A 24,965-nucleotide genomic window follows, 5' to 3' on the forward strand; every position below is an offset into this window, starting at 1 on the left:
TATAGTACATATCTCCCAAATTCACATGATCAAAGTGTATATTCAGTAAAAAACCTTTGTTAACGGGATGTTATGATTAAGTTGCCCAACTAAAAAACTATGCAATTCAGTAAAAAAAAAACTTTGTTAGAGGGACGTTATGGTTAAGTTGCCCTACTAAAAACCCATAAAATTCACTAAAAAAAACTTTGTTAAGGGGACGTTATGGTTAAGTTGCCCTACTAAAAACCTTTGAAATTCACTAAAAAAAACTTTATAAATGTGACATTATGGTTCACAGTAAAACCGAAAAACCCCTGAAATTCACCAGTTATGGTCAGCTAAGCAACCATAACTGCCCGCACCACTGTGCACTGCTAACACTAACACCCAGGACATCAAAGATTACATCACAAATGTCATTTATGACATCACCGATGACATCACATGTGCATTTACTTTTCAGACAAGGGGTTGTGAATGTAATTTTGGCAAAAAGGTATCAGGGATTATCGGGACATGTGTAATAAACTACATACTTCATCACGCAATGTAGTGTTCTAAAGAAAATTCCATTGCAGTGTTCTTTCTAGTACAGGAACCTACTCCTACAGAAATGTAGGTATTTGCTGCAGCAGACACCACAGAGGTGCTATATTTGTACTTTCCAAAGTTGTATAATAAAATGGTGAATGCTTCAGTATCACACTTTTCTGGTCTGTGAAACATGTAGTAAGTTGCTAATAATGCATCACTTACTACATATTTTTAGTAATACACACAAAACATAAACAGACTACAATGCATACAAAGATGGGGCGTCTATATGGAGAGTAAAGTAAGCAAACAAGAGGCAGCATCATTAGCAACTGTGTATAATCTACACAATTGCATTCATGCACAAAAATGATTGCTGTGTTTCAGGCCTGCTTCTTCCCCTATATATGTACATCATAAGATGCGATTAAATTCTAAGGAAAGTAGTGTAAGAACATGTGAGAATAGCAATATCTATAAATGTAATACCTTTTGAAAGTTAAGTTTCTGACTGTCAGTAAATAAACCCACCTGGCCTAGATGTGGCAGTGAACAAAAACAAAGGGGCTACACATGTGATGTCATCAGTGATGTCATCAATGACATTTGTGATGTCATCTTTGATGTCCTGGGTGTTAGTGTTAGCAGTGCACAGTGGTGCGGGCAGTTATGGTTGCTTAGGCTACCATAACTGGTGAATTCCAGGGGTTTTTCGGTTTTACTGTGAACCATAATGTCACTTTTATAAAGTTGTTTTTAGTGAATTTCACAGGTTTTTAGTAGGGCAACTTAACCATAAGTTGTTTTAGTGAATATATATATTGCCAGATATCTCTTTAGAAACATTGAATATAGAGACAGATTGGCCCATGAAAAGCAAATTGAAAGCAAAATCACGTTTCAATCCACTATTTCAATCTGGTGGTAAAATAGAAGCTTTTCAAGATTTGGTGATTCACGATCTTCAAAAAGTACGATTCAAAACAACTAAAACTAAACCTAATTTTTCCGCCAAAGAAAGACAAACCTTGAAAGAAATGCAAGAAATCAGCAGTATCGTCATCAAAGCCTCTGATAAAGGTACTAATATTGTTATACAAAACAGAGTGGACTATATCAGAGAAGCTCAAAGACAATTATTGGATACTAGTTGCTATGAAAAACTTGAAGGAAATCCGACAGAAAGAATAAAACTTAAGTTGGAGTGTCTTCTAAAGAAATGGTCCGATTTGGCCCTTCTGGATGAAGACGATTGCAGATTCCTGTATAATATATTCCCTAGTATTCCTACCATCTACTTTCTCCCTAAGATCCATAAACATCCCACCAATCCTCCAGGCCATCCCATTGTTACCCTGAATGGAGCTTCATTAGAAAACATCTCCAAATATGTGGATCAGACTCTTCTTCCTCTCGTATTTACTTTACCTTCATTTCTACGAGACACGAAAGACTTCCTCAGTAAAATCGAAGGAATAGCATGGCAAGAAAATTACATGTTTGCCACATTAGACGTTGTTTCATTATACACCTCTATACAGCATGAGAACGGCAAAATGGCTTGTAAATATTTTTTGAACACAAGATCTCTCAACTATCTTTCACATGGTGAAATGATAAGATGTGTCTCACTAACAACGTCTTTTTGTTTAACAATGAATTTTACAACCAAATTAGAGGAACTGCTATGGGTACGGGTTTTGCACCATCCTATGTAAATTTGACCATGGGATGGTGGGAGAAATGTATAGTATGGACTGAACGTAACATCAAATACACGAATCAAGTGGTCCTGTGGCTTAGGTTTATTGATGACCTCTTCATCCTTTGGAATGGAGATGAGAGTGATTGGCTGGATTTCGTTAAAATATTGAATACGAACAACATCAATTTGAAATTTACTGAAATCCATAGCCGAGACCAGTTGGTCTTTTTGGATGTGCTAGTGAAAACGAATCAGAAGGAAGTCATAACTGAATTGCATCGGAAACCGACAAGTTCCAATATGCCTCGTTTTGCAAACAAGCAACCATCCGGTGTCTCTAAAATGGAGTATTCCCTATGGCGAATTTGTCAGAATATGACGTAATTGCAGCACAATGGAAAAATTCGATCAGGAGTGTCGATTCACTGCTGCAAATTTCGCCAAACAGCGGTATCCAAAATCAGTTTTGGAGAGAGCCTATTTGAAAGCTCGTAATCTTAACAGAAATACCTTGCTCTCTTCCAATCGTACTCCTGAGAAAGACAAACAGGACGATGAAACGAGGCTAATTTTGACATTTGGAACCCATGCCAATATGATTCGTCAAATTTTTCATTGACATTGCCATATTTTGCAATCTGATGAAGTACTTTCCACCATCCTCAAAGATCGTATTAATATCACTTTCAGAAAATCTCCATCAATCAAAGACTCACTAGTCAGCAGTTTCCTGCCTCCCGTGGAAAAAATATCGAACAGTTCATGGCTAAATGCAAATCCTACTGGATTTTACAAATGCACTTAATGCAAAGCCTGCAAGTATGCCGTGAACAGAACAAACTATAAGCATCCAGTTACGAGACAACTAATTGAATTGCAAAATTACATCACATGCAATACGGAATTTGTGGTCTATGGACTCTTATGCCCATGTAACCTTTGGTACATCGGAAGTACTATCGGCAAACTTAAGCTGAGAATTTTATAACACATGCGGGCCATAAAAAACTCAGACCCCTCCTATCCAATGGCTGTCCATTTTAAAGATGTTCATCAGGGCAAACTGGACTGTTTAAGTTTGCTTGGCCTACATCATATTAAGGCCACCCACGTGGAGGCAATAGAGAACTTGATCTGCGGAAAAAAGAAACTAAATATATTTTAGACTTTGAATCTAAAAAACCCAAAGGACACAATTTAGATGAAGAGTTATATACTTATTTGGGAACCTAGAGCCACAGGACCGATGCCTACACAATGTTATCCTCTAGTCGGTGATTGAATGACTCTTTTCAATAATGCATTGTTGAGGTCTCATTATTTGGCAGCTATATATATCTTATAGTCTTAAGGGTATTCACACCATGACTCATATAGCTTGCTTTATGATGTATTAACAAGTGCAAAGTTCTCCATATGAAGTCTGTTCATCAACAAAAATATTTTTTAAATTTGTATTGTGTTATATTGTAAATTTTATTCACCTAGGTGGTTTTTATTGCCAGTCTTTAATCTATGGTTGTCCAGTCAAAAGGTTGAATCGAGAGGTTAACTTTTAAACATAGTTATTTCCCCTATATTGCATATTTGTTCTAAATCCTATTGTACAATAATGGTGTACATATTTTTATTGGCTTTATTGCTTTTGTACTGAGTGGTTTCTTTTAAATATCTATGTCTGCAGACTTGATAGCAGAAATTGGTTTTAACCAAATTAGGCACTTTATGCATTGGCACTTTATTCTTATTGCTTTATATAGCAATAGATGCACTTTAGCACATGACACTTTTGAGCACTTAGCACTTTATTATTCTGCTTATATTCAACCAGCTGCACACATTCATATCAAATCATAGCCTGTCAATTTAATTTTCAGGCATGTGTACTGTACAAGTAAAAGCAAATTCAAAATTAAGAATTTTAGGATTATATTTTTTTTTATTAGGAATTAATAATCTCTTGATCAATGTGTATTTTTAAGGGGACATTGGTTGCAATTTCTGGCAGATTTACAAAAGAGTTGACCCACTTGGGTTATACTTGCCAGAAATATACACCCTGCCAACATGGTTTAGGCTATAATACATCCACTATATAAGGCAAATTTGCCACTTATAAAATGGCCGCCGTGTTTTACTCTCCATTCACTGAAGCTATATATATAGCCAGTACTAGAAAGTGACAAAGGACAAATGGCACAAAGAACCATAGAGACTGGTTGATTGTTTGTAAACCTATATTAACACAGATGGTTGTGGGTTTCACTTGTACGTGAACAAGCTGCGAGTCGGCAGCGAAACGCGTTGTACCGTGCGCTTTTAAATCTGGCAGATGCCCAATAAAACTGGATAATGAATTCAACTCTACACTGCATTGGTTTTGATTTGAGGAAGTGACTGTCACTAGCGTTCTTTGTATTGCCACGAGTGCCATCCCTCCCTGGGAGAATTGGAAATTCTTTTTCCCTGTTTGCAAATATATATGTATATATATATATATATATATATATATATATATATATATATATATATATATACGGAAGGAAATAGTGACTTAAAGGGTGAATAAAAGTAGCAAAGAGTATACTGGGGAGGACACCCGATAAGCGAGAGGGTACTATGCGAAGGACACCCGAGAAGAGAGCGGATTCGCCTAATTCCTACACTTTAATATAGCAGCTAGAAGAAGCTTGCATCTAGAGGAACAAATAGGTCACCACAGCGTTTAAAGACGCCTTGTGAAAGGGATGGGTTTAAACTCCATGTCGGGGTAAAATATCAGAGGCAGAGGTGTATGTAACCAGTTTGAAGTTCGTCTAGTCTGTTAACGTCTGTTTTATGTGTTATTTGTTGTGACATCATAGGACGGAAAGTTTTCCTCTGAGGAACTAGCTGAAAAGCTGCACGATTGGATATTTGACATGTTGTAAAAGGTAACCTGGTGTTTATTGAGTAAAATAGAAGATATCACATTTTGTGGGTAAAAACGGGATTGGAGCTTGTGACGAGTGGTGCTCGCTCATATTGTTGGAATTGTCTAAATAACAAAAGACACAACAAGTGTTGTATAAAGAGAAAGTGAACAGATTTAAGCATGGAAGACATGACTCCATTAGTACACCTGTGCAAACAGTTGCCAAAACATGCACCTAAACTGAAAAAGTACAGTGCAGAATGGGTTAAAGAAACCGCCCATAAAATGTTTATGCCTGGGCCCCAGGGTGGATCCTTATCTAAACCAGTCTTGAACCACATGACGACATATTTGCATGCCACATACAAGGGCAAACAATTAGGCAAATGCTTAGCTAGTCTAGAGTTGTGGGAAATATCAACAGGACATGGAAGAGGAACCGCCCAAGCTGATTATCAGTGAGACTCCAGCACCCAGGAGGGCTTGGGCGGAAGGTCCAGCTGACCCAACCTGATTATTAGTTTCCTTATTGATTAGACCCCCCTACTTTGAGTTATTTTTTATTTTAATTTTTGTATAATGTGCTACAGTCAAAAAATAGAAGCATCCACCAATCACATATTATCTACATACATTGCTACACATACAATCATTGGCAATTTAAAAGAGCAACACGAGTCAACATGCCCAGAACTTCCATGGGTAAAAGCGATTTGTGTCCCGAAGATAATGTTCCTGAAGCTCTTCCATGTTCAAGACCACACCGTCACTCAGCCTCAGTGGGTAAATAACGAAAGACACAACAGGTGATGAATGGCTGTAACATCAATTGGAGGAAAGCTGGGGTACAGGCTTACCCCTGCACCTGGCCTCATGATTCTGCGTGCTGCTAAGCGAAGTGGAAAAGTACGGGTGGGGTTGGTGACCACCCTATCACAATGGACCAAGTAATCTAGGATCCTATAGTTAGTAGAACCAATGAGACGTTGTACTTTTAGTGACGTCCACAGTAGCTAGTTTGAAGGTAGGGCTTAGATGCCCCACCTGACAGTGTTTACCCAATCCCTCACTCTGTTACCATATACAGATATAGTACCTATAGTAAAGTTACCTTTCCGAAACCAATAGAATCGCATGTCAAATTTTTAAGCATTACACGTCAATGATGACAAGTTTTTAGTATAAATGTTATAATTTTTATGAAGTTTGTTGGAGTTGTGAAGCAAGAGAGAAGATCACGCATCCGCTGATGTTCATGAGACTACCCGTTTTTTGTACTTGTAGTTAAACGGACTCCCTTTGCCAAATCGTTGAGTTGTCATTATTGATTTGGTGTTGGAGTAATTAATCTGCACCCCCATCCATCTCACGGGTGCTGCTATCTCATCCTAAAGTGCTTCTTGGCAAACCCCGACTTGATGGGCCGGTTGGGGTCTCAGAGCACATTTGGTAGCAGAAATCGGATGGGTATCCATAATGGAATAACTAAGACACCCATTGACCGTCGACATAAAGTAACTCTAGGTTTTCGGTAATATCACAAGTCCTTTGCCATCTGGCTGATTAGACCGTGAAGCTCCCCGTAGACCGTGGTAGAGTAAAAATAAAATCTGCTGAACGAGGTCTGAAGGGACCTGTTTCCCCACGTAACCCTTTCCCACTCCTACGGGCAGCTAAGCGGGCGAACGCCCGGAGAAGGCGGTGACGAAGGCGGTGATCCTGAGGATCCAGAGAGGAAACATGCGAACGGTGAGTGAAAAAGACTAACAGGCCGATTCATGGAATAATTAGCGCGGCGCAAGTGGGCAAAAACGTGCGAATCGCAGTGGAATAGCGAAAATCGCAGTGCAAGTGTGAAAATCGCACGAAAAGCAGCGCACGTCGATTCATGGAAGTCCGTGCGCGAGAAAACCAGCGGATGTGCGATAAAAAGTGCGCCGCGCACGTTGGCGCACAGGCCATCTAACAGCGTGCGCCAGGTCACAGCGAAAATCGCACAGGCCACAGCGAAATTCGCACATAGCGCGGCGCACGCAACAAAAGTAGGCGGAACACGGGCGTAACACTCGGAATAGGGAACAACTTGCAAAAACGTGGGCGTAACGGGGGAAGTACAGGGCACAAGTGCGCGGAACGCCCACACGCTCGCCTACAACACGTATTCATGGAATAGAATAGGGCAAAAAAGCGCACGCTCAAACCAGCGCACAGGCACAAACACGACCGCCACAAGAAAGCAGGCGGTAGCGTCTCTGCGGCTGTAAGAAATGTGCGCCAAAAGGTGCGCCAACAAATAGCACCCATATACTGCCATGATGAATGTCCTATACTGTGGCCCTCCAGGACAAATGACGTGCAAAGGGGTACCCACAAACACGGACACGCTGACAAAAAATATGTGTGCGTGTATACCGGGGTGCGCAGGAAGTCTCACACGCGATTTGGCCGGGTACGTGGATTTCAGGGGTGCGCGGGAAGTTCCACACGCGATTACAGCAGGGTACGTGTATTTCAGGGGTGCGCGGGAATTTCCACACGCGAATAGCCTGGGCGCGTGTATTTCAGGGGTGCGCGGGAAGTCCCACACGCGATAACAGCAGGGTACGTGTATTTCAGGGGTGCGCGGGAAGTTCCACATGCGAATAGCCTGGGCGCGTGTATTTCAGGGGTGCGCGGGAAGTTCCACACGCGAATAGCCTGGGCGCGTGTATTTCAGGGGTGCGCGGGAAATTCCACATGCGATTACAGCAGGGTACGTGTATTTCAGGGGTGCGCGGGAATTTCCACACGCGAATAGCCTGGGCGCGTGTATTTCAGGGGTGCGCGGGAAGTCCCACACGCGATTACAGCAGGGTACGTGTATTTCAGGGGTGCGCGGGAATTTCCACTCGCGAATAGCCTGGGCGCGTGTATTTCAGGGGTGCGCGGGAAGTCCCACACGCGATTACAGCAGGGTACGTGTATTTCAGGGGTGCGCGGGAATTTCCACACGCGAATAGCCTGGGCGCGTGTATTTCAGGGGTGCGCGGGAATTATCACATGCGATTTGGCTTGGTACGTGTATTACAGGGGTGCGTGGGAAGTCACACACGCGATTAGGCTGGGTGGGTCCTCACAGGTGTTCCCTGTACACCCTCGACGGCCCCTGCAGGCAGCCCACAAAACAGGGGACTACCCTGCACACCTGCTCATGTCTCCCACCACCCCCACCCCCCAGTCACCAGGGGCAGCCTCCACCAGGCCCCCACCATGTCTCCCACCACCCCCCTGCCACCAGGGGCACCCTCCACCAGGCCCCCACTCATGTCTCCCACCACCCCCACCCCCCAGCAGTGCAGGGGCACCCTCCACCAGGCCCCCACTCATGTCTCCCACCACCCCCACCCCCCCAGTCACCAGGGGCAGCCTCCACAAGGCCCCCACTCATGTCTCCCACCACCCCCAACCCCCAGCAGTGCAGGGGCACCCTCCACCAGGCCCCCACCATGTCTCCCACCACCCCCCTGCCACCAGGGGCACCCTCCACCAGGCCCCCACTCATGTCTCCCACCACCCCCACCCCCCAGCAGTGCAGGGGCACCCTCCACCAGGCCCCCACCCATGTCTCCCACCACCCCCATCCCCCAGCATCCAGGGGCACCCTCCACCAGGCCCCCACCCATGTCCCCTATCACCCCCACCCCCCAGCAGTGCAGGGGCACCCTCCACCAGGCCCCCACTCATGTCTCCCACCACCCCCACCCCCCCAGTCACCAGGGGCACCCTCACCAGGCCCCCACTCATGTCTCCCACCACCTCCACCCCCCCAGTCACCAGGGGCACCCTCCACCAGGCCCCCACTCATGTCTCCCACCACCCCCACCCCCCCGCCACCAGGGGCACCCTCCACCAGGCCCCCACTCATGTCTCCCACCACCCCCACCCCCCCAGTCACCAGGGGCACCCTCCACCAGGCCCCCACTCATGTCTCCCACCACCCCCACCCCCCCAGTCACCAGGGGCACCCTCCACCAGGCCCCCACTCATGTCTCCCACCACCCCCACCCCCCGAGTCACCAGGGGCACCCTCCACCAGGCCCCCACTCATGTCTCCCACCACCCCCACCCCCCCGCCACCAGGGGCACCCTCCACCAGGCCCCCACTCATGTCTCCCACCACCCCCACCCCCCCGCCACCAGGGGCACCCTCCACCAGGCCCCCACTCATGTCTCCCACCACCCCCACCCCCCCAGTCACCAGGGGCACCCTCCACCAGGCCCCCATTCATGTCTCCCACCACCCCCACCCCCCCAGTCACCAGGGGCACCCTCCACCAGGCCCCCACTCACCAGGGGCACCCTCACCAGGCCCCCACTCATGTCTCCCACCACCTCCACCCCCCCCCGCCACCAGGGGCACCCTCCACCAGGCCCCCACTCATGTCTCCCACCACCCCCACCCCCCCAGTCACCAGGGGCACCCTCCACCAGGCCCCCACTCATGTCTCCCACAACCCCCACCCCCCCAGTCACCAGGGGCAGCCTCCACCAGGCCCCCACTCATGTCTCCCACCACCCCCACCCCCCCAGTCACCAGGGGCACCCTCCACCAGGCCCCCACCCATGTCTCCCACCACCCCCAACCCCCAGCAGTGCAGGGGCAGCCTCCACCAGGCCCCCACTCATGTCTCCCACCACCCCCACACCCCCAGTCACCAGGGGCAGCCTCCACCAGGCCCCCACTCATGTCTCCCACCACCCCCACCCCCCAGCATCCAGGGGCACCCTCCACCAGGCCCCCACCCATGTCTCCCACCACCCCCACCCCCCAGCATCCAGGGGCACCCTCCACCAGGCCCCCACCCATGTCTCCCACCACCCCCACCCCCCAGCATCCAGGGGCACCCTCCACCAGGCCCCCAGTCATGTCTCCCACCACCCCCACCCCCCCAGTCACCAGGGACAGCCTCCACCAGGCCCCCACTCATGTCTCCCACCACCCCCACCCCCCCACCACCAGGGGCACCCTCCACCAGGCCCCCACTCATGTCTCCCACCACCCCCACCCCCCCAGTCACCAGGGGCACCCTCCACCAGGCCCCCACTCATGTCTCCCACCACCCCCACCCCCCAGTCACCAGGGGCAGCCTCCACCAGGCCCCCACCCATGTCTCCCACCACCCCCAACCCCCAGCAGTGCAGGGGCACCCTCCACCAGGCCCCCACTCATGTCTCCCACCACCCCCACCCCCCCAGTCACCAGGGGCACCCTCCACCAGGCCCCCACTCATGTCTCCCACCACCCCCACCCCCCCGCCACCAGGGGCACCCTCCACCAGGCCCCCACTCATGTCTCCCACCACCCCCACCCCCCCAGTCACCAGGGGCAGCCTCCACCAGGCCCCCACTCATGTCTCCCACCACCCCCACCCCCCAGCATCCAGGGGCACCCTCCACCAGGCCCCCACCCATGTCCCCTATCACCCCCACCCCCCAGCAGTGCAGGGGCACCCTCCACCAGGCCCCCACTCATGTCTCCCACCACCCCCACCCCCCCAGTCACCAGGGGCACCCTCCACCAGGCCCCCACTCATGTCTCCCACCACCCCCACCCCCCCTCCACCAGGGGCACCCTCCACCAGGCCCCCACTCATGTCTCCCACCACCCCCACCCCCCCAGTCACCAGGGGCACCCTCCACGAGGCCCCCACTCATGTCTCCCACAACCCCCACCCCCCCAGTCACCAGGGGCAGCCTCCACCAGGCCCCCACTCATGTCTCCCACCACCCCCACCCCCCCAGTCACCAGGGGCAGCCTCCACCAGGCCCCCACCCATGTCTCCCACCACCCCCAACCCCCAGCAGTGCAGGGGCACCCTCCACCAGGCCCCCACTCATGTCTCCCACCACCCCCACCCCCCCAGTCACCAGGGAGGGCCTCCACCAGGCCCCCACTCATGTCTCCCACCACCCCCACCCCCCCGCCACCAGGGGCACCCTCCACCAGGCCCCCACTCATGTCTCCCACCACCCCCACCCCCCACCATCCAGGGGCACCCTCCACCAGGCACCCACACATGTCCCCCTGCCCCCAGGTCCTGACAATACTCAATCATGGCAGTAATGGGCAGCATACCCAGCACAAACACCCAGGCAAGGATTGCATCCACCCACATAGCGAATGCAATTACATGATACAACCCCAATGGCAAGTATGTAAATGAACACATGTCCGTCACACACACATACACAATGGGTGCAAGTGAATGTCAAAACCCATATCATGACATGTATGAAACCAATGAGAAAATACCACAAGTGAAAGTAAAAAAATAAAAGGTCCATGTCCGAGAACAAATGTAAAAAAATAAAAAAAATTAGGAATCCAAAAACAAATGTAGTCCAAAGCAAAATCATGTGGAAGGAAAATAATGAAAAACCATTTCCTCATGGTGAACACAATAATTAATAAAAGAAATGTCCATTCAAAAAGCAAACTATATACACGAAAATTCAAGGGTCCATGAGCCCAACACCATAAATGAAACCTACTACTACCTAATGAAAAAATATATACAAAAAAGTGGCCATTGTCCGAGCGGTCCAAATAAATGAAAATGAATAAAGGAAACCTAACACTAACTAACTAAATAACTATATACAAAGGCAGCGGGCAAGTCCTGCGGCTCACTCGGTGATGTTGCTGGCCAGGACATCATCGAACTCCATGTCGATGTCCTGGAGGCGGGACTCTGTCCTGGCCCCGAGGTCTCGCAGGGATAACCCCATGTCCAGCTCAAACTCCCTGCGAGCTTCCTCGAGGCACTCAGCCCGCCTCAACGCCCGACGCATGGAGAACTCCGCACTGTCCATGGTGAGCCGCTCCTCTTCCGCCCGCTGCCGCTCCGTACCTATCCGCTGGACCAACTGCTCCCACACGGAAGACACCACCATCCCAGGGTTGCCCTGCCCACCGGCCGATGCCTGCCCCTCTGATCTTGATGGCCCCGAGCCATGATGTCTCCCACGTCGAGCCTGCTGCTGCCTCCGACGCCACTGCCTCTGCCAGCACGACGGCATCCAGGCTGATGGAAACCACCGACGCCGTCGTGCACGTGCCCTGCCTGATGATGCTGTCACATCTTCCATCTGCTGGGGTCCAGTTGCTGTGTTGTCCACCCCTGCTGGACCTCCGACTCCCAACTGTGGCAGGGATGGGATCCCCACCGAGCTGGCTGCATTGGTCGGGGCAGGTCCACAGGGGGCTCTGGTGGCATCTGGGCTGGAAGACGGCAAGGAGAACGACTGGTGTATAGCCTGCACAGAGGAGGAGAGGGCCGCCACATTGGCCAACACATGCAGGAAACCCCCGAACATGGCCGATCCCAATTGGGCCACGTCGGCACGGTGCACTTCGTGATGACGTGTGTGCTCCTCCCGGGAAGCACGCACGGCATCACGAATCACAGCCGTGCGCATCGCGACCCCAATCAGGACCTTCTCTGCACGGCCAGGGGTTCCCACGTCCGCAGGTGGAGGGGAGTCAGGTGACATGGACATCCCCTCTACCTGCGGACGGGCCTGGGACGGGGCATCCCTGCTGGTGCATGGTGGTGCACTCAGAGGGTCAGGGACAGCGACATGCACAGGCCCCTTCACGGTGACCTGTGCTGCCTCCTGCCCCTGGCCCTGGACTGCACCACTTGCACCAGCAGGGATGCCCCCACCAGGCCCCATGTGTGCCCCAGTGGCGGCCTCCTCCTCCTTTGTGCAAACCACCAACCTGGATGGCTCCTCACCGTCTCCCACCGTAGCAGGCCCCTGTGGGGGCTCACCCACCCCTTCCGCTGCAGCCGTGGGGGCATCCCCGCCACCTTGCTCCACAGCGCCGTCTCTGCCCTCTTCTTCACTAGCCGCTGCGTAGAGGGAGACAAAGAACACAAGCATCAGGGTACTGTACAATGGTCCCCTAGACAGGAAGCAATAGCAGATGACCACCACTGTCAAAGTACACTTCCATCATGTCCCTCCACAACACATGGGTCAGTCCAGGCAAAACACACACAGTAACAGGTATGCTGCATGCCATGGACATTTCCATGCATGTCCAATGGACTCTTGAAACATTCAATGATATGGAACTCACATGCATCATGGCTCATGCATTTCACATGCACACACTTCACCTCAGTCACATCCATCTGGCCCCAAACACAACAAACACAGCGGATGCAAGGGCAATTTGGCTGCTTCACTGAATCTGTGCATTGTCACACACATGTGTCATGCATCCATGGCATGCACAAGTCACAGACACGCAGGTCAGCCACACAGACATGGCTACCACATATGTACCTGGCATCGGCACCCATCCCTCACCCCCACCCATGTCCCGGTACAGAGACTGGCATGCTCTCATGTTCAAAATCTGCATAGGGGTCCCCATGCGGCATTTGAACACATGCAACAACCATGTGGGTCACACATCACTGGTTGCACATGCATTACCATGATGTCCATGCACACATACATGCATACATGGCCTATGGCACACATACAGGCAAGTATCACAGACCCAGCACACAGCAACATGCCCTGTGTCACACAGTAATGCTTGGACACTTACCGCTCAACTCCAGACGGGCCTCCCTCTCAAGGATCTGGGCGTGGAGCGCTGGGCGTACGCGTTCCAGGACCCTCATCTGGATGGAACTCATGCGGCCCCGGCCCCCCTCCACGAGGCGCCGGGCCTTCACAAGGGTCCTGGACCTCAGGTCCTCCCAGCGCTTCTTGATCTTCTGGACGTTGCGGGTTGCCACCCCCTCCGCGTTGATGGCAACCACACAGTCGGCCCAGATCCTCTCCCGTCCATCCTTGCTGGCGCGGGACGATCCAAAGAGGGCATCATACTGCCCCAGGACATGCTCCACCAGGACACCAACTTCGGTGGCAGTGATGCTGGTGCCCCTCTGCCCCTCTGGCCTGGGGTTGCCACTGGTGCCAGATGTGGAAGTGCCCGACATGGCAACCCCAGAGGCAGGTGTGGGTGGGCAACTGGGTCCTGGGGCTGGGCTGTGGAGCGATGTAATCCCAGTCGGGAGTCTTCAGTTCCAGCAGGGGTGGACACAGCAACTGGACCCCTGCAGATGGCTGATGTGCAGGCACCAAATGGCAGGGCACGGTGGCAGCAGGCAGGCAGGCAGGCAGGCAGCAGCAGATGGCACGTGGGAGGCTGCTCGGGGCACGGGGGCAGTAACTCAGCCTTCTGGGCAGGAGCGTGGTCTTCTGTGTGTTTTCGCGTGGCCAGCTTGATACGGAGTAATTTGGCACGTGAAAATTCGGCACGTCAGCGTGAAATCCGAGGAAAGGCCCTTAGCGCGTAAGCGCGTAAGCACGCATACGCGATTCTATTGGTCCAGAGTCCCTCAGCGCGTAAGCGCGTATGTGACGTGACCCGCACGGGTGTTCCCCACCCAGCACGTGATGACGGAGCACACGTGTAAATACTGCACGTCAGAGTGTCATCGCGTGTAATTGGACAAAAGTGCGCGTACACGCGATTGGCCTATGTACGTGTATTTCAGGGGTGCGCGGGCACTTACACACGCAAGTACGTCAGCGCACCTGTATCCCGTTGTGCGTGTGAATTTCCACACGCTATTGGACTGGGAACTGGATTCCAGGGGTGCGCGGGTCACACGCTCGCCTAGAACACGCGCAAAGCATGAATTTGCGCACTTTAACAATAACAAGCCAGACGCCAGGATGAACATACCGTTCCTAGCAGCAGTGGCAGTGGGCTACCAAAGGAGGAGGAGAAGGATAGTCAGGGCCAGAATATTCACGCCCAGAACCAGCCTTTTCGGGATGCCTGATGACCAGGTGTATGGAAGGTACAGGTTTCCACCACACATAATACTGGACCTGGTGAGTGAGTGGGAGGATGATCTCACATCACCCACCCTGTGCTCCCAAGCACTCAGCCCCCTGGAGAAGGTCCTCAATGTACTGCACTTCTTAGCCACTGGATCATTTCAGCGGACAAGTGCCATAGTGGGTGGGGTGTCACAGGCCACCCAGTCACGCTGCCTACACAAGGTCTTGAACATCATCACTGCACGCCCATCAGTCCGCAGGCACATATACCTGCCCAGAACACCTGAAGAAAGGCATGCTGCCGCCCTGGATTTTTACGGTGTGGCACGATTCCCCAAAGTGCTAGGTGCCATCGACTGCACCCATGTGGCTCTACGTCCCCCCAGGGCATCTGAGCACATCTATAGGAACCGCAAGCACTGGCATTCCATCAACGTGCAGGTAGTATGTAATGCCAAGGGAATCATCACCTCAGTATATGCCAACTATCCCGGCTCCACCCACGACAGCTTCATTTACCGAATGTCCACCCTATGCCGGGACCTAGATGCTGGGCGGCATGGCGATACATGGCTGCTTGGTGAGTATGAATGCCACTGCACATGCATGCATGTCAGATACTGAGCAAGGTCACAACCCCACCAATGATACCAATCACCACCTCCACAGGGGACAGTGCCTACCCTCTCAGCCCCCACATGATGACACCAATTCGGAACCCCACCACGCCACCCGAGGTAAGATATAACACAGCCCACATTACAACCCGGGGCATAGTGGAGCGCACATTCGGAGTGCTAAAGTCACGCTTTCGCTCCCTTGACCGTTCTGGCGGGCAGCTGTTATACGCTCCCCCAGTAGTGTGCAGGATCATAGTGGCAGCATGTGTCCTGCACAACGTTGCAACACGCCGGGGCCTGGCCGTGGACATGGTGGTAGCCCCACATCCCCAACCACATGCACAGCCGCTGCGCATGGGAGGGGAAAGGGCACGTGGGGAGGCAGCCCGTACACAGCTGGTGGCTAATTACTTCACATAGAAATCACACCCCTGTGGAGTGCACACTGCCCTGGCACATTCCATCTGACAATCAATGATGACTCAACCTGACACTGATCCTGAATGTCTGGAGAATGAACCGTGAATACCATATCAGCCTGAGATTGTTCACCTGGAAGTGTCACAATGTGTGCATCCCTACCCACACAGACACCACCAATGCAGTTTTGTGGAGTTACACATTCAAGCAGCTAAAAAGAATACCCACTTGCAAAATGCAACAAGAGGACAGTGCCATGTCAGCCAACCCAACCCCAGCACCGCCACACGACACACCGTGCCATGTCATGCTATTTGCAGGTAAACAAAGTAATCCCCACAACATGACACTAGTGTCACTATGTACAGTGTCCCTATTAGAAACCTGCAACACCTGAAATGCTCACAGCAATGCCGGACCAACAACATACTTGAGCACGTACTACCATTAACATGACATCACAAATTTTACATATTAATAGTCTCACCACCTGGAAATGCCTGCACTCCCACCACCACCAACTGTGCAGTGTTGGCGCCATGTAGAGTTGTAGGTGCACTGCTGCCAACATGGACCCCATCTCCAGACTAGAGGTCCTTGTGTAGACATGAGGAAGGGACCTGCAAATTGGGAGGTAGACACAGAAGATGAGTTACACATCAATGCAACATGCAGTGTACAACACAACAGCAATATGCACTAGGAATGTATACACAGTATTGACTACAGACTGCCCACACAGCTCATGGGAGTCCAACGTCACTGTGTAATTCACTGTCACTTGGGCACACCCTTTGCAAGCCCATGGAAACGGGAAGCAGGAGGGGTGTGTGTGACTCAAACCCAAGCATCTGAACCAAATACATTACAAGCCTGCATGTGCCCAGCCACAATGCAACGTATGCCCACAGGAACCACGGAAGCCAACAAATCGTCCCAAAAAAATAGGGAATAAAAGAAATAACAATAAAAATAAAAATAAGAAACAATCAAAAATGGCCATTGATGGGCCCGGGGAGGGGTTGGGGAGGCCACCCAGGAGGTCCGAGGACAGGATGCACACCAGAACCCACCTGCGTGGATCCTGGGAAAATAAAACACCTCCATGGGCTCATGGCCCACACGGCTACCCTGTTGTGGGAGTATCACTGCTGTCGCTATTATCACCCTGTGCAGCTGCATCCGGAGGTGGTTGCACTATGGGAGGCAGCCCACGCAAGGCCCTAGTCTGCTCCTCCATGGCTGCAAGCATGCGGGTGTGGTAGGTCTGGTTCTGGAGGATGAGTGTGCGGAGGTCCCCATGCAACAACTCACGGGATGCCCGGACCTCCGCCCTCGTTGCCTGCATCTCAGCTGAGAGCGTACGGGTGAGACGCTCCAGCTGCTGTTCTGTCCTTTGGTGTGTTGAAGCCTCAAGCTCAACAAGAGTCGTCCTGAGGTGAAGGAGCTCCTGCCTCAGGGCTTCCCTGTGGCCCTGGGACTCAATGGAGATGGCCTCCTGCAGAGTCGCCAGTGCCGCCCGCCTGTCCCTGTTGGACCCCAACATGTCCTCCCTGTGTGACTGGCAGATGGAGTCGGTTGCCTGCTCTAGTCGCTCCATCAGCCTTTCTGGGGGGACAATGGAAGTGGCCACCCTATCCATGGCCTGAGCCATCATCTCAGATGATGCAGCCTGTTGGGTTGCCATACCGTAAATGGATTGCTCCCATGCGGTATTGCCAGGTGGCGTAAGGCCACCACGTCGGCGGGCACCACACCTGTCTGGGGCAAGGCGAACTGCGCCTTGCTGTGCCGGCACTGCCTGAGGCTGCAGGGCTGCATTCCCCCTCTGATCTGCTGGCCCAGGAACAGGATCAGATGTCGCGGAGTGTGACCCTGCATCCGTAACCACCAAAGGCGTAGCTGCCAACACTGACATCCCCATGGAGGGTTCTGACCCTGGTGCAGGTGGGTGAGACACAACAGAATCCCTCCCTGGAACACTCACCTGCGACGGCACGTAGGTCTCATCCGAATCAACACCTGAGTACAGCTCGGGGGAGGTGCAGCCAGAGACACCCCTTGAGAGCACGACCTGCAGCACTTGTGGGTTCTCCCCCACCACCACACCACGTCCCTCACTGGTGGTTGGTCGGCCCTCGGACCCCTCCTGGGTCTGCACCATCTCCACAACCCCAGCAGTATCAGGTGCGTCTTCCCCTGCAAAGACATGAAAACAAAGAAATGGAAACAGGCATTAGCACCATGGCACACAATGAGGGCTGAGAAGCAAGAGAACCAGTACTTGATTGACACATGTCCCACATGACTAAAACCCTCCCATGCATGCACCCTCACTGCGTATGAAGTGCAGGCAAAAGGCACACACTGATGACACCAAGATGGAAGATGAACACATTTTCTGCATGCTGCCTGGCAGTGGCATCACACATTGGCCTGTGATTGCCAGGTGAAACACACATGCCATCACACAGATGGCATGTACCATTGCTATTGAGTGAAGATGGAGAGGAGGGCAGCACCTATTCATTCAGTCCAGTTCCCGCATATAATTGCTTTTCTAATTCTAACAGGTCAGATTTTTCACCTGGAGCTGCCAGTCTGAAATGGTCCAATTGCACAGGGACATGTGTGTACAAATGATATCCAGGTAACAAAGTCACTCCACTTCACCATAGCCATGTCAGACATGTGACTAGTGGACAGCGACATGGCTAGTAAAAGTGGGGGAATGCAAACAATCTGACTGAATGAACAGTGAAAAATAAGCAACAATGTTGTGGCAAGGTGACACTTCAAGGGCAACTGGCGTGCAGTTGGGCTAGATGTCTACTGTTGGCAGAAGGGATACTGCTATGGCCAAATGCAGCTGCGCAGGAAGTATTGCATGAAGCACATGGCTGACCCATACGTCTCAGGCGCACACACTCTCACCTGGCACACAAACAGAAGCCCTCACACACACACCATGTACATGGATGACACACACATGCATGTGCACTCACCGGACAATGCCTCGTAATCAGCCAGATCTCCCACGCCTTGGATCTGTTCCTCCGTGACGTAGGTCCCAGCGACTGACTCATGTGGAGTGAGTTCCATGTCTACTACTGGAGACCCACCTCCAGTCACTAGAGTTGCGGCATGACTTGAGGCCAGCTTACTCTTTGCCCTGCGCTTTAGGTCATTCCAGCGCTTATAGCAATCATTGGCTGTGCGCCTCACGATTCCAAGGGCACTTACGATGTCCGCAGCAGTCTGCCAGTGTGCCTGGCGTTGTGCAGGTGTGGTCTTGGATCCTGCAACAATGACCATCTCGTTGTCATGTCCGGACACATACTCGACAAGTGCATTCAGTTCGTCATCCGTGAAGCTGGGCTTCCTGGACGGGCCGGACTGTGTAGCCGTGTCTGGGGCATCAGCCTGTGCCGGACGAGCACTCTTCCTCTTCCGCTTGGAAGGTGGTGGTGATCCTGAGTGTCCTGCGCCGCTCTGGACACTAGGGGCAGGAGCCCTGGTGGACTCTGTATCAGGAGTGTGGGATTGCACACTCAGCATGGGAGTTGGTGCAGGCATTGGCTCTAGTGTGATGGTGTCAAGGGGAATGTCAGCAGCATGGACTAGGACCGACACTGTCCTGGCTGGGTGTGTGAGGGCTGGGGTGGATGGAGCCGCAGCTGCCCCTGCAGCCTCTCCGCCCTGCCTCCTTGGTGCAGCAGATGACCTTGCTGCCCCAGATCCACGTGGCATGATGGCATCAACGTGCACCAGCGCACGTGTCGTAGCCCTGCTGACCTGGAAGTCAGCCATGGAGTCAGCCAGGTCTGGTGCCACAATGGGCTGGTCCAACAAGGGCTGAGCATGGATGGTGTCAGCCACATCAGCCTCAACGGGAGGGGGGGAGGGGGGGATTATGGGTGCCCGTGACTGGTCCTCCACACATGGGGGACAGGCTCAACCTGCAAGTTACGACCACGTCCCCTACCGGATCCACCACGGCCACCACTTGTGGCTCTTCCACCTTTGCCACCCTTACGGAATCCACGCCTCCCAGCCATGGCACTGATGTTAATGTGCGTATGGGAGTGGATGTAGACTATTGTCCTGGGCAATTGGGGGTCAAAGGGGTTGGGTACCAGATGGTAATTGTACCCTAGTGCTCTAGCAAGGCTGAATGTAACCCCTGGGGAAAGATGACGGGTCACGCAACGCACAGGAGGCCCAAAAAAGGGAGATGACATGCACGCAACCCCTCCTAGACCACGTGTGCAGAAAGAAAAACCTGCACTACGCTGTGGCACCCAGTAACACAAGAATGAACGTATGCGTGTCACACGCAGCCTAGAATGACCTCTGAAGGGGTAGGCTACACACGGGGCAAGCACAGATGTTAGATACGTGCGTGACTCACCGTCTGCCTGGTAAACGAGCGTGTAAAAGGAGCACGTTTGGTTGGCAACACCCCCGCCAAAAGAAGATTTGTACGCTGTCTGAGGAGACAGGACAACAGTAGAAGGGAACACTGTTTGAGGGAACAGGCCCAGGTAAACCAGTAAAAGAGAAAAAAGAGAAAAAGCTGTCAGAGGTAACAGGGAATACGAACTTGAAACGCCGTGAAGTAAATTGCGTGTGAAACGACAATAAGTACAGAATTCACCCACTCGCTCTCCACGAAAAGCACGTACAAGGAAAACGTGTTCTACACGTACCTTTTATACAGGCCCACACGTCCAGCGTCACTTACGCGGCGTGTACGCGCTAGGGCCATTTCCACCAATTACATGCTTTGTCACTTCTGTGTGTAGGGCAATTTCCACCAATTACACGCTTTGTCACTTCTGCGTGTAGGGCCATTTCCACCAATCACACGCTTTGTCACTTCTGCGTGTAGGGACATTTCCACCAATCACACGCGATTACACTCTGACGTGCAGTCTTTCCACGTGTGCTCTGTCATCACGTGCTGTGTGGGAAACACCTGTGCGGGTCACGTCACAGACGCGCTTACGCGCTGAGGGCCTTTCCTCAGTTTTCACGCTGACGTGCAAGATTTTCACGTGCCAAATCACTCCGTACCAAGCTGGCCACGCGTACGCACACGGAATACCACGCTCCTGCCCGGAAGGCCGAACTACTGCCCCCCAGAGCCCTGAGCACGCTCCCACCTGCTGCTGCCTGACTGCCTGCTGCCCCTGCACTGCTGGGGGGTGGGGGTGGTGGGTGACATGAGTCGGGCATGAGTGGGGGCCTGGTGGAGGGTGCCCCTGCACTGCTGGGGGGTGGGGGTGGTGGGAGACATGAGTCGGGCATGAGTGGGGGCCTGGTGGAGGGTGCCCCTGGTGGCGGGGGGGTGGGGGTGATAGGGGACATGAGTGTGGGCCTGGTGGAGGCTGCCCCTGCACTGCTGGGGGGTGGGGGTGGTGGGAGACATGGGTGGGGGCCTGGTGGAGGATGCCCCTGCACTGCTGGGGGGTGGGGGTGGTGGGTGACATGGGTTGGGGCCTGCTGGCAGGTGCCCCACAGTGCGTGGGGGTGGTGGGAGACATAGGTGGGGGCCTGGTGGAGGCTGCCCCTGCACTGCTGGGGGGTGGGGGTGGTGGGAGACATGGGTGGGGGCCTGGTGGAGGATCCCCCTGCACTGCTGGGGGGTGGGGGTGGTGGGAGACATGAGTCGGGCATGAGTGGGGGCCTGGTGGAGGGTGCCCCTGGTGGCTGGGGGTGGTGGGAGACATGAGTGGGGGCCTGGTGGAGGCTGCCCCTGCACAGCTGGGGGGTGGGGGTGGTGGGAGACATGGGTGGGGGCCTGGTGGAGGCTGCCCCTGCACTGCTGGGGGGTGGGGGTGCAGGGGGACATGAGCAGGTGTGCAGGGTAGTCCCCTGTTTTGTGGGCTGCCTGCAGGGGCCGTGGAGGGTGTACAGGGAACACCTGTGAGGACCCACCCAGCCTAATCGCGTGTGTAACTTCCCACGCACCCCTGTAATACACGTACCAAGCCAAATCGCGTGTGAGAATTCCCGCGCACCCCTGAAATACACGTACCCTGCTGAAATCGCGTGTAAAACTTCCCGCACACCCCTGAAATGCATGCGCCCAGGCTATTCGCGTGTGGAACTTCCCGCGCACCCCTGAAATACACGCACACAGGCTATTCGCGAGTGGAACTTCCCGCGCACCCCTGAAATACACGTAGCACGCTGGGAGACATGAGTGGGGGCCTGGTGGAGGGTGCCCCTGGTGGCGGGGGGGTGGGGGTGATAGGGGACATGAGTGTGGGCCTGGTGGAGGATGCCCCTGCACTGCTAGGGGGTGGGGGTGGTGGGTGACATGGGTGGGGGCCTGGTGGAGGCTGCCCCTGCACTGCTGGGGGGTGGGGGTGGTAGGAGACATGGGTGGGGGCCTGGTGGTGGGTGCCCCTGGTGGCTGGGGGGTGGGGGTGGTGGGTGACATGGGTGGGGGCCTGCTGGCAGGTGCCCCACAGTGCTGGGGGGTGGGGGTGGTGGGAGACATGAGTCGGGCATGAGTGGGGGCCTGGTGGAGGCTGCCCCTGGTGGCTGGGGGGTGGGGGTGGTGGGAGACATGAGTGGGGGCCTGGTGGAGGCTGCCCCTGCACTGCTGGGGGGTGGGGGTGGTGGGAGACATGGGTGGGGGCCTGGTGGAGGATGCCCCTGCACTGCTGGGGGGTGGGGGTGGTGGGTGACATGGGTGGGGGCCTGCTGGCAGGTGCCCCACAGTGCTGGAGGGTGGGGGTGGTGGGAGACATGAGTGGGGGCCTGGTGGAGGCTGCCCCCGGTGGCTGGGGGGTGGGGGTGGTGGGAGACATGAGTGGGGGCCTGGTGGAGGGTGCCCCTGCACTGTTGGGGGGTGGGGGTGGTGGGTGACATGGGTGGGGGCCTGCTGGCAGGTGCCCCACAGTGCTGGGGGGTGGGGGTGGTGGGAGACATGGGTGGGGGCCTGGTGGAGGCTGCCCCTGGTGGCTGGGGGGTGGGGGTGGTGGGAGACATGGGTGGGGGCCTGGTGGAGGATGCCCCTGCACTGCTGGGGGATGGGGGTGGTGGGAGACATGAGTGGGGGCCTGGTGGAGGCTGCCCCTGCACTGCTGGGGGGTGGGGGTGGTAGGAGACATGGGTGGGGGCCTGGTGGTGGGTGCCACTGGTGGCTGGGGGGTGGGGGTGCAGGGGGACATGAGCAGGTGTGCAGGGTAGTCCCCTGTTTTGTGGGCTGCCTGCAGGGGCCGTGGAGGGTGTACAGGGAACACCTGTGAGGACCCACCCAGCCTAATCGCGTGTGATAATTCCCACGCACCCCTGTAATACACGTGCCCAGCAAAATGGCGTGTGATAATTCCCACGCACCCCTGTAATTCACGTACCCTGCCAAATCGCGTGTGATAATTCCCGCGTACCCCTGTATTACACGTGCCCTGGCTAATCGCATGTAAGACTTCCCGCGTACCCCTGTAATACACGTTCCCTGGACAATCGCGTGTTGAACTTCCCGCGTACCCCTGTAATACACGTTCCCTGGACTATCGCGTGTTGAACTTCCCGCGTACCCCTGTAATACACGTACCCTGGCTAATCGCGTGTAAAACTTCCCGCATACTCCTGATATGAAGGTTGCCCGCTTTGCGTTCCTTGTTTGGCAGCCCTGTAAACTGGTCCAGGGTTAGCGCAGCCCTTTGCGATGATTTAGCGATGTTGATGGCTTTTCCTTGCGCGAGGGCGTTCTTGGGGGCGTTACTGGCGCTGCTGCAGGGTCGCTGCGATTCTCTGCGCCACGGCTGGTTTGGGAGCATGGAATCCATGAATACGCTGTGCGCGGAAATCGGTTTTAGCGCACGTGCCTGGCGCACACAATCGCACGCGGACACTCTGCGCCAGCCGCTTGCGACACTTTTCTGCGAAATTCTATGAATTACCCTGTAAATGCTTTGGCAAAAAGTATATACCTTAGAACAAGTAAGGGAAAGGTAATGGAGGGAGGCGGAAAACAAAATATAGTCAGAAGCAGAGTAGGATATATATATATATATATATATATATATATATATATATATACAGGGAAGGAAATAGTGACTTAAAGGATGAATAAAAGTAGCAAAGAGAATACCGGGGAGGACACCCGAGAAGTGGTCACCACAGCGTTTAAAGACGCCTTGTGAAAGGGATGGGTTTAATTTAAACTCCATGTCGGGGTAAAATATTAGAGGCAGAGGTGTATGTAACCAGCTGGAAGTTCGTCTAGTCTGTTAACGTCTGTCTTATGTGCTGTTTGTTGCGACGTCATAGGACAGAAAGTTTTCCTCCGAGTAACTAGCATAAAAACTGCGCGATTGCATATTTGACATGTTGTAGAAGGTAACCTGGTGTTTATTGAGTAAAATAGAAGATATCACATTTTGTGGAAAACAAACGGGATTGGAGCTTGCGACGAGTGGTGCTCGATCATATTGTTGGAATTGTCTAAATAACGAAAGACACAAGTGTTGTATAAAGAAAAAGTGAACAGATTTAAGCATGGCAGACATGACTCCATTAGTACACCTATGCAAACAGTTGCCAAAACATGCACCTAAGCTGAAAAAGTACAGTGCAGAATGGGTTAAAGGAACCGCTCATAAAATGTTTATGCCTTGGCCCCAGGGTGGATCCTTATCTAAACCAGTCTTGCAACACATGACGACATATTTGCATGCCACATACAAGGGCAAAAAATTAGACAAATGCTTAGCTAGTCTAGAGTTGTTGAAAATGTATCAACAGGACAAGTAAGAGGAACTGCCATTAGACTGGATACTTAACGTACGCACAGATGTGGGGAGATGCCCTCAGCGCCACCCGCCCCATCTGAAACAAAGACTGAAGACAGTAAAGGACAAAGGGTTACACCCGCAAAGAGAACTTAAAACAGCCACAGGGTATACCAACCCAGCAT

Source organism: Ambystoma mexicanum, chromosome 13, assembly GCF_040938575.1.
Source record: "Ambystoma mexicanum isolate Mex_15411 chromosome 13, UKY_AmexF1_1, whole genome shotgun sequence".
Lineage (NCBI taxonomy): Eukaryota > Metazoa > Chordata > Amphibia > Caudata > Ambystomatidae > Ambystoma > Ambystoma mexicanum.